Source organism: Sinocyclocheilus rhinocerous, unplaced genomic scaffold, assembly GCF_001515625.1.
Source record: "Sinocyclocheilus rhinocerous isolate Xijiao unplaced genomic scaffold, SAMN03320098_v1.1 scaffold833, whole genome shotgun sequence".
In the NCBI taxonomy this organism is placed as follows: domain Eukaryota; kingdom Metazoa; phylum Chordata; class Actinopteri; order Cypriniformes; family Cyprinidae; genus Sinocyclocheilus; species Sinocyclocheilus rhinocerous.
The window spans coordinates 47,055-57,400 of NW_015642814.1; the positions used below are offsets into that span (position 1 = coordinate 47,055).

The 10,346-nt window shown below is 44.8% G+C and overlaps 1 long non-coding RNA gene across 1 annotated transcript in view; it reads right to left on the reverse strand.

Moving 5' to 3' along the window:
• The window catches only part of LOC107756520 (uncharacterized), a 7,154-nt gene extending 1,398 nt beyond the window's left edge, over positions 1-5,756 (reverse strand). The window contains exons 1-2 of the long non-coding RNA XR_001641821.1: positions 5,524-5,756; positions 5,113-5,115 (exon numbers count right to left, since the gene is read on the reverse strand). This is a non-coding gene — a long non-coding RNA (uncharacterized LOC107756520). The remainder of the gene's footprint in view (positions 1-5,112; positions 5,116-5,523) is intronic.
• Between the last annotated feature and the right edge of the window lie 4,590 nt (positions 5,757-10,346).

Genomic DNA, 10,346 nt, shown 5'->3' on the forward strand with positions numbered 1-10,346 from the left:
GGATGTGTCCAAAAGCCCAGTTTAAATACTCAGGACACCATCAAATTATGCTTCTAGCTTTTAGTCATCGCTTTTAGCCACTGCTTTTAGTGATGCTTTTCGTCATAGCTTTTAGCTATGCTTTTAGTCATTGCTTTTAGCCATGCTTTTTGCCCGTGAATTCGTCGAGTGCCGTTCAAGCGTGCTTCGGCCAGCACGCACGCTGCTACTTAGCCACGAAAACCATCTTGTCTCGTTACTTCTATTCTTCTACTTTAATTTAGTTTCTTTCCCTTTGAGAGTTTCGTGTTCTGAGTTGTTTTGTCTCCGAGTTCACCTCGAGTCTGTGACTGCCTCAAAACTTCAACCAGCCCACAACTCCGCATCTTCAGCCAACGCCCAACCACTGGCTTTCCAAGACATCACTTCAACGACTACTGAACTTCCAGCCAATCAGCAACCATTCCCTATTAAAACATAAATGATTCCCTTTGAGCTAAATTGACCTGTTTCCCTTACAGAACTTTGCTGCCGTACCATGGGCACCAATGATATTACGGAGCGCCTGAAAATAGGCTCATTGGAAGTTACCTAGCTGGTACTATTTTCAGGCGATGCGTAATATCGTTGCGCCTGGTGCACCCGTGGTACGGCAGCAAAGTTTCTTGATTATTACGCCGGAATGAGAGCATAGTTCCTAGCTATATCGGTCTAGAAAATCGCAACTTTTCATTTTCCGTTGGTCTTAGTACACCATGTAACTTCAGAAGTCAAGTTTTAAATAAGAAAAATATCGAAACTCTTTAGTCATTTTTGAGCGAGATGCTAACGGTCTAATCGAATTCAATGATCTATGCTAAGCTACAGCTAAAAGTGCTACCGCCAGACCCGGAGATCGGCGGAATGGATTCGAAAACGGTAAAACTCAACTGTTTGAGTTTGGAAAATGAGCCTATTTTCAAAAATAGGGGAGTGTTCCTTTAACATTGTATGAACCAATATGTGTGCTTACATTCTCTTCATTTGCTTAGAAGCACTAACAAAGTATAAGTGTTCCTAGAAGCTCTAAAGTAGTCTTGCTGCGCATTGAGGCTCTTACATAACTTGTGCATACAACTTCTAACACAATAAGAAACATCTTTCTTATCAGCAAGCATCGGCATGTTTAACATTACATAAACCAACAATCTCTCACTGAGAAAGATGCTTTACAGCATATGTGGTTTTGCATTCGCATCATTTGGTTAGAAGAACTAACACAGTATAAGGGTTCATAGAAGCTCTTAACTAGTGTTACTGTGCATTGAGGCTCTAAAGTATTGAGGTGCATAAAACTTCTAACACATTAAGAATTCGATTTCTTGCATTGCAAATAAGATTTTATTTCATACGTAAGAAACAAAATTCATATGGGCAATCTTTACACTGAACATTGCAAAAACCAACTATCTGTCACTGAGAAAGAAGCATTACAGCATATGTGTGCATGCATTGTCTTTATTTGCTTACCACAGTATACCACAGTATTCAGTGCCGGCCTGTAGGGTTGTGGGGCCCTAGGCAGGATAATGAAAATGGGCCCCACTAGTTTAAAAACTGTCATAGCAATTTGATGAGTTAAGAGAAAGCAAAAAAATGGCAATTTAAATATTTAAGGGTAAATGTGCTTTAAGTGTAACATATTCAACATAGACGTAAAAATATTTAAACAGATTTAAAAAAAAAAAAAAATAGGAGTGCAAGTGAGCTATACTGATAGTCAATATCCAGTGAATTCCAAAATCTGGACACAAAATCTGAACCGTAACAAGAAATGTTTTCAGACGAACTTTTTCTTTATTTGCTAAAAATGATGAAGAACACATAGTTTGTTGTGCCTGATTGTAGGGCTGCACAATTTGGACAAAAATGTTGTTTTTATATATCAGTATGACTACAACATTTTTTGATTATTGTTATTACAAAAAAAAACATGAAACTAAATAATTATTGATGATGATTATTAGTAGTATATTTTACAGAAAACTGCAGCATTAGGCTACCTGTTAACATGCAGGAGGGCTATATAAATGTCTAAAAATCTTTGACAGTAATTTCTTAATTTTTTGTCAGGAAATCTTATGCATCCACTGAAAGAGAACACCTCTACACTGGAGAAAAACTTAGAAATATAATTTTTCCTATTTTTACCCAAAATTAGGTGTTGTGAGCATTAGTGAGTAATGCATGTCTGTGTAATGCAATGTCTGTTTCATTCTGGTAGCTGGAGGGCACCCTCGCGCAGTAAATCCACAAGTGAAAAACTCACAGAAGTCATAAATCATAGGCTGTTCCAGGAAATCCCTAATATGGACAAAGGCATACCTATGCATAGCTGAATTAAAGGCAAGTAGACACGTTTTAACTGAGGAGATAGACAATAAACATACGACTGCGACTAAATGGTTTGTTCTTTGAGCCATCTCAGGTTTTTTTATATGAATTAAGTATATTTATAATGCAATGCTAATCATCATAACCTTTATCATTGTATAGAATACTAAAAAATAATGATTGTGCCCGTTCTGTGATATGAAACATCAGCTCACAAAAGGAAGTAACATCAAACACTCGACTGATGTAATGAAATTAATTTGGAGCAAAAATATGTAATTAAATGTTCTCTTTGTTGGACAACAGGTTTGAAAATAGGCTCAGACCCATGTTAAACCCATGCAAATTTATTGATCGCACAGACCGATTTTTTCGTGCATTTGACATATACAGTATGTCTCACTGTACAGAACAGGTGCATGCATCATCCATAGATACGTAGTCAGAAGGCGTGTTCGGCTTGAAGCAGTGCTGCGCAGACCGATCTCTGTTTTGACATCAAAGTACCACGAGAGCGATTCAAAAAGAGTCGTCTGCTCTCCAATTTGATGTCTTTGATGTCATGCGCCGATCGGTCTGCGCAGCGGAGATGCATCGCGAACAAGCCAAACTAGAAATTTAATTGACAACCTCTCGGCCGCGGGGCCCTCCCCTTAAGCGCCTGTTGGACGGGCCGGCACTGGGCGCCCCTATGCACTGCATATACTGCATACCCTGTTTTTGCGCCACTGCTCTCAGTATCTAGTGCGGTTTATTTATGAAGTGAGCGTGCGACTCATATTCGCGTACAGTTGAAGAGCGTGTGCCGTGAGCACAGTAACACCTGCACCTTTTCCGCGCTTGTTTGACTCACGAGTGATGCTGAGGAGAAGCTGAAGTGCGCATCTGAAAAGTCTCCCGTTTGTTGTGGTCGCAAAGAGATACGGCCGTTCCGCGTCTTAATAAGTTTTTAAAGTGGTCATATGATGCGATTTCAAGTTTTCCTTTCTCTTTGGAGTGTTACAAGCTGGTTGTGCATAGATAAGATCCCTGAAGTTGCAAAGACTAAAGTCTCAAAACCAAAGAGATATTCTTTATCAAAGTTAAGACTCTGCCACGCCCCCCTAAAACGGCTCGTTCTAACACTTTGATGATTCTCATTAGGTTGTGGTTAATTGATGTGAAATACTGACATTCTTTTGCTCTTCTCTCTCTTCCTTACTTTCCTTCATTCTGTATATATGTGTTTTGCTTAATTTAGTTGTGTTAGCTATAGTTTCATTTATTAAATCCCTTATATTCACAATTAATTCTCTCTGTGTGCTGCTCACAATTCGGAGTCACTGAATGTTGATCCTTGCTACATGCTAAACTACTGCTAGTACTGCACAAAGTAGGAAAGTTATTCTTTCTTGCCCAGGAAAATAATCTTTCCTAGAATTGATAAATTATTATATTGTCTGCTTGGTGGATGTTCAGATCAAATAATTGTAATATAAATTCTGCTACAGTTAATTCTAAGTTCTAATCTAAATATTCATTATTAATTATAACCAATTATAATTAAAGGTGCAATAGGTGATTGTCTTCAGAAACATTTTTTGTTATGCTGGTTGAAAGTCTCTTCACATCCCGATAGCAATCATTAAGTTAAGTGGTCTAAATGTATTTGTCTGTATTTATATATTCTGTGGAAGGTGTAGGATCAAGAAATGTTCGTCTAGGGGCACATTCAAACTTTGTAATCTCACACTAAACGCGATCAGTTTTAAGCACGATTGGAGTTGAGGCACAGTACCTTAAATTAACGCTAGAGGGCAGGCTGTTTAAGTATCTAACACTTCTTGAACGCCACCTCTACCCTCCTGATTTTACCTTGTGTGGGCTCACCAGAGGCGGACAGTAACTAAGTACATTTACTTGAGTATTGTACTTAAGTACACTTTTTGAGTATCTACTTTACTTGAGTATTATTTTTTCTGGGAACTTATGACTTTAACTTCACTACATTTGAAAGACAAATATTGTACTTTTCACTCCACTACATTTCTATTAGTCAGTGTATTCAGCAGGTGTAATGTATTCTAAGTTGCTTCAGAAGTATTGTAAGTATTACAAACAACAATAATAAAACAGTGCATTGACATAAACAGGGAAATTTACTTTTGGTACTTAAGTACTTTTAAAAGCAAGTACTTCTGTACTTTTACTTAAGTAAAAATCTGTCTTTACAACTTTTACTTGTAATGGAGTAATGTTTGACCAGCAGTATCTGTACTTTCACTCAAGTAATGGAGTTGAGTACTTTGTCCGCCTCTGGGGCTCACCCACTCCACCTTGTGGGCATTCTTAGCTATGTCGACTTCTCTCTCCCTAAGTCCATGTATTTCAATTTTGTTTTATTTTTAATTTCCCTTCTGCTCCTTTAGTCATTATTATCATTCACACCATTCTAGGTACCTCCCGTTTTAGTTCTTTATTTTAGTATACTTTTCTTTTTTACTTTATCCTTTATTAGTTTTATCATTTTCTTTTTGTTTTGTTCCTTTTTTTATTATTTGATCAGGTTTCTCTCCCCTTCTTCTCTCTCACTTTACCACTCACTTATTTAAATGTAGTTTAAACAGTGTTTGAATTTAAATTTAAAGTTAATTTCTGTATTCTAGCCATTTGTGTTTACCTATAGGTAGCACTCCCTCTAGTGCTTAGTTGGTGAAGCGACGGTTGCCTCCACGGCGGATCACAGTGAGCTGCCATTTGTGTTTACCTATAGGTAGGCACCCCCTCTAGTCTCCACGGCGGATCACAGTGAGCTGTCACGGGATCCCGATTGGATCACCTCAATCCATCACTAAGCCTAGCCCATAGAATACTGACCCATCCAGCTAGCGAAACCCCAAAATCAGGTTTCTCCTCAATCTTTAAGGTAATTAGCCTGCTCCTGCTATCCCAGCAAGGCCAATACACTAGATGTTATGATCCAGCAGTGCCCTCTACTCTGTAGGCCCTGTCATAACCCCTAACAGCAGTGAAAGGCTTAAACCTGCTCTCTCCTCTATCTCTCTCTGTGCTTTGATTTGTTGGTTTGTTTGTTTTCCAGTTTGTTCTGTTTTGTTTGCCTAGAGACCGAATCTTTGACTGAACTCCGCTAACTGTTTGTACTCATCAAACAGACCATACATAGACATACACTCTTCACCAGTGAGCCAGCATGTCTCGATCATCCAGCCCTGATGCCCACTGGGATCGACTAGAGTCCTGGCTGAGTGCTATAACTGGTACCCTCCTGGCTGAAGCCGCCGGCGGCCTGCAGCACCTGAGCTGGGAACAGCTCGACGACAACCTGAGCGCCCTGATGTCACACGATCCGACACAGGACTACAGCCACAAAGATCTCACCAAGATCCTCGGGCCCCTCGCCCACAACCTCCTCGGTCTGGCAAAGCTGGGTGAAGCAAGCATCTCCCGCATGGAACAGGAAGCAGCAGCGCTGAAGCTCCAGTCTGAGGAGGCTCAGAGAAACCTGGTGCTTGCTCAAAGTTAACTGGACCAGCACCAGCACAGGATGGCAGATGAAAAGGACCCAGAGCTGCAGGAGGAAGTAGAAAGACTCCGGAAAGCCTTGACTGATCTCCGTGTAAACACAGCATGCTGAGAGCAGTGGGAAAAGGACACCAGAGAGGAACTGAGTGAAAAACTCCAGCAAGCTGAGGCTCTCCTGATGAGAGCAGAGACTGAACTCAAAGAGAGAGAGGCTAGGGCCAAGGCCTGCGAAGGCCGGCTGAAATCAGTGCCCTGGCCCAACAAAGAGACTATTTATAAGAAGAACTTGACACTGTTCACAGAGAGCTTAAACATGCATATAGACTGCAAAGTGACTCTGAAAGGGAAATGCAGCCCACAGAATTTCCCCTAACCAGTAGGCTGATACCTCCTAGTCAAGAATTCCCAGTAAGAAAGGGGGGTGAGAGCCCACTGCTCAAGACATCACCTGCCAGCATCCCAGAACCCCCAGCAGCAGCAAGGGGGTGGGAGCCTTTCCAAAGTCCAGTCACGATGTGTCACCTAAAGAATTGGATAAGCTGGCCAGAAATATTCCCACTTTCACTCCAAACCCTGCAGGAGGCCATGACGTGCACGCCTACATAAAAGACATTGACTTTCACGTGCAAACAGTTGCCAATGTTACCACACGAGACCGACTCTATCTGCTCAGGATCACCTCCAGCCGTGAGGTGCGGAGCTTTCTAGACCGGCAGCCAGAAACAGTCAAAGTGGATTACCAGCAACTGCAGCAGGCTTTGATTAAGGAGTTCTCTGACCCAGAGTCAGAGCAAGGACTGATTACTGCCATGGACCTTAAACAGGGCAGACAGGAAACCACGCAGGCCTACTACAACAGGCTTAGACAGGCCTACTTTGGAGCACGGAACGAGCCAGGAATGGAAGATGATTTCAACTTCAAAACTCTGTTCCCCCGGAATCTGCACCCAAGAATGAGTCACCACTTGGGGGTTCTGGCTTGCCCATGGACGATGTCCACCCAACAGCTGCGAGATTTGGCCCATAAGGCCTATGCCAAACAAAGGACTGCATCTGAAAAGACAGGAAAAACACCCACAATCTATCGTGTCACTAATCAGAGTTCAGAGCTCTAGAGGGCGCCGAGCCAAGCCACAGTGACAAACCTGTCAACACATGTCAAGATCCTTCCCAGCCAGCAGAGAGCAGCGTGGCCATGGTGGTGCCCGTCCTAAGCACCAGACTGGGCGCCCCGCGAGATCCTGGGACAGGTCACAACCACCCCTCAACCGAAGGGGTGGAGCCACATGGGAAGCCAAGAGACGGCCCAAGGGGAACCGACACTCACCGACACAAGCATCGAGCTCGGACTGCCAGCAGCAGAACCCCTCTCAACATGCCCTGGACAAGCCCAAATACAAACCATCAGCAGAACAGAACCAGGAAGCTACATCTGATTCAACAGAGATCATGAGACTTTTAAAGGAACTCCTCCAGAAAAAGCACCACAAGGGAGACAAAAGGGATGAGTCAGATCAGTTATGACTAAGCCTGAGATCTGACCTAGTGCTGGGCGGTATGACCATCATAACAAAAATAAACACCGGTATTCGGTATGAACCGGTATACCACCCAGCACTAATCTGACCCCAACGCCCACTCAGAGTCCGCTCAAAATTAACCTCCCAAACAGATCACTGCTAATCCACTGTTAACAACAGAACCAGATATCCCGCACCACACCTCCAGCCTGGACCGCAAAGTACCAGAAAGCGCGGTTTTGGTGGTCTGCCTCCCTGACGAGCCACACAAGACCAGCTCTGACTGCTTGCCAGTCACCACACAAGCCCCAGTGCCAAGACTCCTGGGGAACCTAATCGAAAGGGGGGTGGCCAAAAAACTCTACCTGGCCATCACATTGGAAAATGAGGTGAGACTGGAGGCCCTGGTGGACACTGGAGCTGACCTCACTTTAATGTCAAGAACCTAGTGCAAGAACCTCGGCCGCCTCAGTCACCAAGATCACCCCAGACAGACTGCCAGGTCACAAAAGTCACGGAAAATCTCGCCGCCAGCCGCGGGAACGTCTCGGCCCAAGAGCGAGGTTCAAGGTCGCTGCTCTGTACTTTCCAGCTAGCCAAAGACTCTGACTCATACGGCCCCCAGGTTAAGGGGGGCTTACAACTGAATTATGTCACAACAACAGACCCCATACTGGCACTGTGGGCAGACAATTCAGCCATCAGCCTCTCACAGTTCAATGCTCTCAAACAGCACACAACGAACATTCCTTTTGCTAACAAGCGCACACGATTCCCCTTGAATCCCTGCCCATCAGCTATGGTGACTGCCAAGGGCACCTGTGCCCTGAACTTGAGGTGGAATGACAGGTGTCTAACCCATTACTTCCTGGTCCGTCCAGACGCACCGCATGACGTCTACATTGGAGCGGACATTCTGATTCGCCTTAGGACTCATGTGGACATGATCAATGAAGTGATATGGGCTCCAATGACCTCACAGCCACCCACAGTTCCTGTCAACCATGAGAACCTCCTGTCAGGCCAAACCATCCCTGAGGCCTGCACGCTAATCAATGAACAAGAGACTGTAGTACCAGCTTACACCAAAGGGGTCGCTGTTCAACTCAACCTGCGAAGCGGCCAAGCTCTCAGCCACACCCTAGGCTTCTTCCAACCTTCACCCGAATGTGGGGAACTGGGCCTCACTTTGGAAGCCACACTCCTCGTTGAAGTGACATCTCGGGCAGTGTACATCCTGTTTAACAACTGCACGGCAACGGATGTCAGAGTGCCCAAGGCCTACCGTCTGGGACGGCTAGTGAGTTATGACTTCCATGACTTTGAATTGATTTTACCAATAATTGGACCCATCCCAGATTCAATGATTCTGGGAGGAAGCTCAGGCCACACAGTGTCAACAGCACCCTCCAAGGTCGTCACCATCATTTCAGTCATGCCAGTGGTCAAGGAGCAGATGTGCAGAACAGAGCTAACAGAAGACAAACACCTTGCCATGTATATTATCTGCTACTACCCATCCACCTGACTCTCTCCAAGCCCACCTTGCCTACTCCTTGGGAGGATCCATCCTGCTACACGTCGACCCCAAGCAGAGCGAGATGGCGTTTCTTCTGAATCTACCCATCATTGAATCTGACAACATTTACACTCACATCAGGATCCACACCCCAGATATGGTAGCCTACCATGACTGTAACCCACAGTTATACCTGGCCCCAAACCGGCGCATGTGTACCTTGACCAATGACATTCATTATCTCTGCCCCAGCAAGCCCTTCCTCCGAGACAACACGGAAGGAATCTGCGGGTTAAAACCCATGCAAAGAGAGACACTCTGCCCTGCTGAGGCCAAGCCACAGGGTCGCAATCCCATAGACTCCCCATGTTAAAATGCCCAACTTTACAGCAGAAAAAAACATGATTACAGCCTGGTTCAAAAAATGATTTTGGTCTATATAGCTAATTTTGCCCTTCATGACAACTGTGAGGGGGGTACAATTTTTTTTTAACTCATCCATTTAAATTATATTAAGCCTTAAAGTTCTGCATAATTAAGGGCGTGGCCACTTGAGTGACAGGTGGATTGCCGCTGCTGTCACCACCATCGAGCTAGGTGGGCATGGTTTCAGCAACCAGCTCCCGCCTCTTTGCCCATCTTCGATTATCCGGGAGTGATATGACGGTGAGCGGTGACGCGCTGTCAAGATGGCGACGGCCGTCTCCGCCCACCTAGCTGGATGCCCACCTAGCCCTACGGGTGACGTCAAGGACACTACGTCCATGTTTTTATACAGTCTATGGTTACAACCCATGCAAAGAGAGACACTCTGCCCTGCTGAGGCCAAGCCTCGCTCACAAGTCACAGAAACGCAAGCAGAGATCGTGGGAAATCATTGGCTCGTCAACACGCCCATCCGTACCGCCACACTGAACTATGACCAGCATGACACTGCCACCCATGTCAGCCTGCCCAACCAGAGTATGTGGATTCAAGTGCCCAAAGGTGCCATCCTCCACCTCGGTGACCTGGCGCTGTACCACCTTCCAAGTGAAGAGTACCAGCTGAACCTGACCAAGGTTAAACCCCAAGCTGAGGATCCAAAGGCTGAGGAAAATTAGAAACCACCTGCCATCCGGCCTTCCTGATCCACCTACCATCTGACAATCAGGATCCACCTGCCATCCGGCCTTCCGGATCCACCTGCCATCTGGCCTTCAGGATCCACCTGCCATCTAGCCATCATAATCCACCTGCCATCCGATCATCATGATCCACCTGCTGTCCGACCATCATGACAACTGTTGTCTGACGATGTTTGCAGGTGAACTTCGTCAGCCAAAAGGGGGGATTCTGTAGCATAGATTCCTTTTGACATTTGCATATAAATTACAGTCCTGGCCCCAGATTCTACATTTATATGGGTGCTAAATTGCCAATGGTTCCCCCCA